Source organism: Coptis chinensis, chromosome 7 (assembly GCF_015680905.1).
Source record: "Coptis chinensis isolate HL-2020 chromosome 7, ASM1568090v1, whole genome shotgun sequence".
Lineage (NCBI taxonomy): Eukaryota > Viridiplantae > Streptophyta > Magnoliopsida > Ranunculales > Ranunculaceae > Coptis > Coptis chinensis.
The window spans coordinates 63,092,002-63,100,064 of NC_141462.1; the positions used below are offsets into that span (position 1 = coordinate 63,092,002).

The following is an 8,063-nucleotide window of genomic DNA, read 5'->3' on the forward strand; positions in this document are numbered from 1 at the left end:
AAGAATGACATGTTAGGCTATCAACAAGATACGTTAGGCACCATGCTGGTTCATCAGTTTCAGTCCTTTATGATGTCGAGGCTGAGGAAGAAGAGCTGGTTCTATCTTCAAACTTGATACCTTTATTCGACATATCGGTATCACGTACTAGAAACAATAATTTTTTTATTAGAATTATATCCTGCATAGATACTACTATCGCTATACTCAATACAATTGTATAATATATTATTTGTTATACACGTATCGAGTTTTCGTGGTGACAATGACGGGTTTCGAGGTGAGGATGTGTGTGTCAAAAGCATACATTCTTGACGTTGAAGCCAGGATCGTTTCGAGATTGTTCGCCTAAAATTAACACAAGTTTTTCTTCTAGCCATACTGAAACAGATCAAAATATATAATTCAAAAATCTAGTTAGTATAGTGGTTGTATAGATAAAACATTCAAGTTCAAACCCTAACCCTAACCCTCTTAATTTAGGAAGAGGAACACACACAATATTAAGGATAAACAGAATAAAGGAAAGCCGATTATGATAGCAAATAAGCATATTAAAGTTTTATTCTAACTAACCTGTCAAGTTTGCAGGAAAATCTGATGAATAGGACAACGAGTAATTCCAAATTGAAGCTTTTCAAGTTTGTTAATGGTGGTGGGGTTTGGAATGTTTCGAGCTTTTTGCGAATAAGTGAAGAGAGAGAAAATGAAGGCGAGTTTTTATATTTGATATTTTGATGTGACTTTTCTGTTCCAATAGTAACCGCTTGGTAATTTGAATTTTGAATTATTTCATATTGAATTTTTGGTTTTTCCCAGTTGTTTCTCGAAACATTCAAATTTTCGAGATCGAAATTTGAAAGTTTCGAGAGGGGGCGATGTCGTGGGCAAATATCGTCAACCCGATATTCCAGCTCTAATATCATAACTAACTCGAAATATCGACATAACTGTTGGTATTTTGCGTATAAGTTCATATGTTATAGGAACAAGCGGGAAGAAAGAAGGAGAAGAAGGGGAATGGACACGCGTCAGGATAGGATTGGGCACCACTATAGCTAGAAGACTATATAAAGCGATGATCAAGAGAAATAAGAAAGACGGAATTCATTGCAGAAATACTTGTAAAACCATAGGAAATAGAGAGAGAGAGAGATAGCAACTTTGTAACCGCCATTGTTATTCAATACAAAAGCTCAGTTTTACATCATCTCAATCTTCAATATTCATTCAAACATTAGTTCAATCTTAGTGATGTTAGAGAGTTTTCCCAGAACACTACAAAAACTTTTCCCATTAGTGAATGGAAGTGGGGAGCTCATGGATCACAATAGTCCTTTAATATATGCTAAATCAAACCATCCTTGGTTGCTTTTCTTATCTACTGGTAGTAGAGAAGAGTTGCCAATTCAAATAGTACATAGGTATGCAGGGAAATGTGCTTCAAGAGTTCAAGATATTTATGCCTTGAAGAGTGCAATGATTTTTAATAACGTAGCCAAGATAATGAGTTGAATCTTCCCCTAGCATGTCTCAATTTGTTCTTCTCATTGATAGGAGTCAACCAATGTGCAATCTTCACTTTTTTATAAACCCAAAAGAATTGATTACATCATGGAGGCAATCCGGCAATAGCAAGATTCCTGTAGCTAACCCTTTTGTTGGGATCATTCCCCGTAGTGACCTTTGCATTTGACGTTTTATGAGGAGTTGATTATGCTCTTAGTGACCTCCTAGACTTGACATGAACAGCAAGTGAAGAACAGCTAGATTTCCAAATGCAAATGTGTTAGTTATCTATTCCAACATCTTCATTATTTATTTCTTTCATCTATCTCATAGCATTGTTTAATAATCAATCTACCACAACAAGGTTATCATATTTAGGACCATCAATATCCAATTCCATAGTAGCCTCGGGGTTCAAAATCCCACCATTTTGAAGAACACTTTCACTAAATTCTTGGAAAAGCCACTCACCAAAGCCACTCCTTTCTGATGACTCATAACTGGAGTTGCACTGGATTCTTGGAGATTCCAGAACATGATTTCAGGTGCTGATGGATACCCATTCTCACTAAACTTTCTTTGTATCGCTTCGTAATCAGTTTCCCAACTATTCGTAGAAGCTTGGTCGAATTCCATATCACTCAACACGAAAAGCCTCTTAACCATGTTTTCTTCTTTAAGCTTTCCTTCAATGGATACTTTAAGAATCAAATCAAAAATTTTCTAGAAATCTGTATTCATATCCCATTGCATGTGTTCCACAAAGGCGATTTTGGAACGAATGTTTTCTCCTTTAATAATGTGTAGCTGAGGATTCATATTGAAAGTGATTAGTTTCCCTTTCCATGGATCTTTACTCACCTCTTAGATTGACAACCCAAGTGCCACAGAAACATCCAAAGGTGTCCCGTGCATGCTTCCAGAAACATCGCAGATTGCCAGACAGTTGTTCAGTTTCCCCATTTGTACTTGTGACAGATCTTTGACTATTCTTCGCCATTAGAGCACTACAACTTTACCCCCATCACCATAGCATCTTAAGGACTCTATGATTTCATGTGGAAGCAATACTTCAGCAGAGACATTTGCTTTTCCACGCTCCACCTTCCCAAGAAACTCACTGAACCGCAATTGGTCGTGTTCTCGAAAACTGTTCGAGTACAATCTCATGGCTACGGAGGAAACTCGGTTGTAAGGAATTGCGTTCCACTGATGTCCACTCATGTAAACCTCTAGTAGCTCTAGAACTTGACGAAGAGGAAGAAGAACTTCTTTCTGAAGACGGTCACGAACTTCATAATCATAGTGACCTTCTTTAACTCTTTCATATTCTTGATAGGTTTCGCTAGGGAAAACCCGCTTTGCAATGTTCTCACATAGCAAAGTATATCGATCAAAGAAAGAATATAAAGAAGGGCACCACTTCGAAACGAAGCTTATCTGCGATACTTCGCCTGAATTCAACAACTTGAGATCAGAAGTCAATTCTTCTGCAAACACTTGAGAGACTGAATCGTGCAATAATCTATAATCAGAATCTCCGGCATATCTTTCAACAACTTTTCTAGCCAAGGACAAGTTCCTTTATGTTGGAATATTTGCTACCTTAGTTAGGATTAGCAAGTATCTTGTAATCTTAGTAAGAGTATTATCTTCTCCTAGATATGTGGATTAGCAACTTTTCTACCTACTGTTTTATATCAATAAGATCATCAGAAATATTCAGTAAAACATATTTGACATGGTATCAAGAGCCAACTCCGATTTCCTTTTCATTACCCCATTACTATAGGAATCGGAGCTTTTTTTTGGTGTTTTGATTTTTTTTTTCTAGTCATATAATACAATCTGTTACACTATATCAGATTGTATTTATTACCCTCTTCTTCCTTATCGTTCTTGTCTATTGATTTAGTTCACTGTTTATGTTCTATATCATAATGACAAACTTACCTACCAATAATGATTTCGTTGTTGTGCATTCCAATAACGATTCCGCTATCATGTCTTCTAACTCGAAGAGTCACTTAGTCACTGCTGCCGGATTTGTTGCCCAGTTAGGTATATCTAACTCTGCTCTTATTGCTTTTACTGGAAATAGTGATTGGATAATTGACACGAGTGCTACTGATCATATGACTTGCGATCGCTATAAATTTAACCATTTCTCCTCTAGTTGTTCCAAATAAGTCATTATTAATGCTAATGGTATGTCATCTCTAGTTGTTGGTGTTGGCACTGTACCTCTGTCCCCTTCTTTATTTATCCATGATGTTTTATTTGTTCCATCAATAAACTGTAACCTTCTCTCTGTTAACCAATTAACCAAATCTCATAATTGTGTTGCCTTGTTTTTTCCTACTCACTGTATTTTTCAGAACACCCTTACCAAGGAGAGGATTGGCAGTGGTAAACAAAGTGGAGGATTGTACTATCTGGAGGATGGTTTTCAACGGTCCAATCAAGGAGTCCAAGCTCATGTTATGAGTGATGATAAGGTTAATAAAAATAAATGCGAGATTTGGCTTTGACATAGACGACTAGGACATCCCTCATTTGGTTATCTTAGGAGATTATTTCCATCTTTATTTAATGGTTGTAGTCTTTCTGATTTTGCTTGTGAAACCTATGTAATGGTGAAAAGCCATCGTATTATTTTCTCTTCGAGTGATAATAGAGCTGATGCTCCTTTTTCTTTAGTTCATTCAGATGTTTGGGGTCCTGCCCCACTTCCCATATAACGGGATGAAATGGTTTATTACTTTTGTCGATGACTGCACTCGAATGACCTGGGTATATTTTTTGAAACATAAAAGTGATGTCTGTACAGTTTTTTCCCTTTTCCATCAGATGGTGCTCACACAGTTTGGAATCTCTGTAATGGTTGTTCGCTCTGATAATGGGGGTGAGTATTTAAAAAAGGAATTGACTGGCTTTATGCATTCAGCTGGTATTCTACATCAAACCTCTTGCTCTTATTCCCCTCAGCAAAATGGGGTTGCAGAACGAAAAAATAGACATCTTTTAGAGGTCACTCGGTCTTTATTAATTGGTGGTCATGTCCTATCTCACTTATGGGGCGAAGCTTTGACCTCTACTGTTTACTTGATGAATCGTACACTTTCTAGTGTTGTCCAATTTCGGAGACCCTTAGATGTGCTTTCTGATCACTGTACGCTTCCGCCTATTGTTCATTTAGCACCCTATATCTTCGGGTGTGTGGTGTATGTTCACTTACATACACAACAACGCACCAAACTTGATCTACGTGTGTTGAAGTGTGTCTTTGTTGGGTATGGCTCAACTCAGAAGGGTTATAAGTGTTATCATCCATCTTCTAAAAAAAAATTGTCTCAATGGATGTCATTTTCCATGAACACGACCTTTTTTATACGAAGATCACTGATTCTTCACTTCAGGGGGATAATAGAAATGAAATACGGAATCATGATGATATAATGGTCTTTGATTTATCGAGACCACAATCACCTAGTGATAAAAACTCAATAGAAGAAGTCGATGGAACCTCCATTGAGTGCTCAAGTGAAGGATGTGAATATCAAGTCCATGATAATACATTACCTCCTACAACGGATCTACTAATCCAATCTTTTCCAGAACAATCTTCTCCAGAAGACCCATTAGAGGTATCGCCCGACTCTATTATTGTTGATTCCAATAATCATAATGTTGGTGATTCTAATATTCATGATGCTAATATACTTAGTCTTAATTCTGAACTAGTTAAATATCATCTTCCACCTCGATCTAACCGTGGCCAACCACCAATTCAATATGAACCTCATCTTAAAGCTAAAGTGAAATATCCCATAAGCAACCATGTGTCATCTCACAAGTTGTATAAATAATATAATATGCATCTTATGTATTCCAGTTATCATCTATCTATATTCCTAGTAAAATGCAGGAAGCTTTAGCAGATTCTAGATGGACCAAAGCTATGGCAGAAGAAATGGCAGCATTAAAAAAGAATGCCACTTGGGAACTTGTAATCTTACCAAAGGGAAAGAAGACAGTGGGGTACAGATGGGTATTTTCAGTCAAGCTCAAAGCAGATGGGGCTATTGAGAGATACAAAGCTCGGCTGGTTGCGAAAGGGTATACACAATCTTATGGTGTTGATTATCAAGAAACTTTTGCACCGGTTGCTAAACTCAATACTGTGAGAGTACTTTTGTCATTAGCAGCTAATAAAGATTGGCCTCTTCTTCAGTTTGATATTAAAAATGCTTTCTTGCATGGAGATCTTACTGAAGAAGTATCTATGGATCCTCCCCCAGGTATACTAGAATACTCATATACAACAATGGTCTGTAAACTAAAGAAGGCATTGTATGGGTTAAAACAGTCCCCAAGAGCTTGGTTTGGCAGGTTCACCAAGTCTATGAAGAAGTTCAGCTACAAATAAAGCAACTCGGATCACACTTTGTTTTTAAAACACAGAAGAGGTAAAATCACTGCTTTGATTATCTATGTTGATGATATGGTGGTGACAGGTGATGATCATGAGGAGATTTCTAGCTTACAACAATATCTGGCTTCTAAATTTGAAATGAAACAGCTCGGAGACCGTAAATATTTCCTTGGGATTAAGGTAGCCAGATCAAAGAATGGTATTTTCTTATCCCAACGGAAATACATTCTTGATTTATTATATGAGACGGGAATGCTCGGATGTAAGCCAGTTGATACTCCCATTGAGCAGAACCACAAGCTGTTTCTGTGTTTGAATGCAACTTCATCCGATAAGGGCAGATATCAGAAGTTTGTAGGGAAATTGATCTATTTATCGCATACCAGGCCAGATATTGCGCATGCAGTTAGTGTCGTGAGTCAATTCATGCATGACCCCATGTAAACCTCATATGGATGCTATAGAGCGCATATTGAGATATTTGAAATCTGCTCCGGGTAAGTTCTCGAAACATGATCACCTAAAAGTAGAAGGCTACACTGATGCAGAATGGGCAGGTTCAGCCGACAGCAGAAGGTCTACCTCAGGATACTTCACTTTTGTAGGTGGAAACCTTATGACTTGGAGGAGTAAAAAACAGCCAGTAGTATCAAGATCAAGTGCTGAAGCTGAATATAGAGGTATGAGATATGGGGTATGTGAGTTGCTGTGGTTGAGAAACTTGTTGACGGACTTGGGTGTTAAACCAAAAATGGAAATGAATCTGTATTGTGACAATATGTCAGCTATAGAGATAGCTCATAATCCTGTTCAACATGATCGGACAAAGCATGTGGAGATTGATAGACATTTTATCAAAGAGAAACTTGAAGCTGGAATTATTATTTTTCCATTTGTAAAGTCTGAAGGCCAACTAGCAGATGTCCTTACTAAAGCAGTGGCTAGCAAGGCGTTTATTGACTCTCTTGTCAAGTTGGGCATGTGTGATATCCACACACCAACTTGAGGGAGGGTGTTAGAATATTTGTTACCTTAGTTAGGATTAGCAAGTATCTTGTAATCTTAGTAAGAGTATTATCTTCTCCTAGATATGTGGATCTAGGAGATCTTATGTATTCTTGTATCAATATGATCATCAGAAATATTCAGTAAAACATCTTTGACACTTTCCTTCCACATGCCCTTTGGTATATTTTTATACGAGGTCCTTTCTTTGTGAGCATCAATATCATCTGCCACTCTATACATAATCTCTGGTAAATCTTTGTAGTAACCAAACTCCGCAAAAGTCTTGACATTGTATGCTAGGGTTTTAGGGTGGTTTTGATGTAGCCACACTGAAGCAGTATAAAACCCTTCTTTATCAGATTTTCCTGTACCTCGAACACCTCTCAAGTGGCAGACAAGCTTGAGAGCCGTTAACGGATCGTGCTTCCATGCTAAATCTAATCATTGCGTTAATATAATCCGTGGTGTGTTGGGTACAATGTTGAAGACGAAATCAAGGCAAGGATTGCTGGTAGATATGAAAGTTGGTGATCGGTTTTCGGTGTAGCCCTTGTGTGGAGTCCTGTGGTGTAATTGAAGTTGGAAACTCCGCTGTCCCAAAATGGATCATCAGTAATGGGTGAATTCGAAGGGTAAGTAGTAGTAGTGGTATTAGAAGGAGGAGGAGAAATGTGGATTTCTGGTGGACCAAGGAGAAGAATTGAAGGAGGGATGATGTGCTTTGTTAAACAATTGGTCTTACCTTGTTGCTCTTTGAAGAGAGACATTACTTGGTCTGCAGTTGCATTTGTTTGTATCTTTCCGACTAGATTATGAACTGTTTTGTCAATTATCTTGATCATTTTTGGATTACACTCAGAAATCCCCTAGAGTGTGAATAGAAGAAAATTGGCACAAATGGTATAATGTAGGGAACTTGGTTTGGCAAGGTTCGTAGATATTATACCAATATATTTTCGGAAATAAAATCCCTATGAAGTCGGGATACTCTTATAAACATTTGATGGTTAGGACTTATGGATGTCTCACAATATGAGTTCCTTAAATCAAGTGTACGTCTACTACTCTGCTCTATGTTCATAGGTTATATGGTTACGCATTTAACTATTAG

General features: G+C 37.6%; 1 pseudogene; it reads right to left on the reverse strand.

Moving 5' to 3' along the window:
* Positions 1–1,855: 1,855 nt before the first annotated feature.
* On the reverse strand, positions 1,856–3,293 carry LOC147488344 (uncharacterized; annotated as a pseudogene).
* Positions 3,294–8,063: the final 4,770 nt, after the last annotated feature.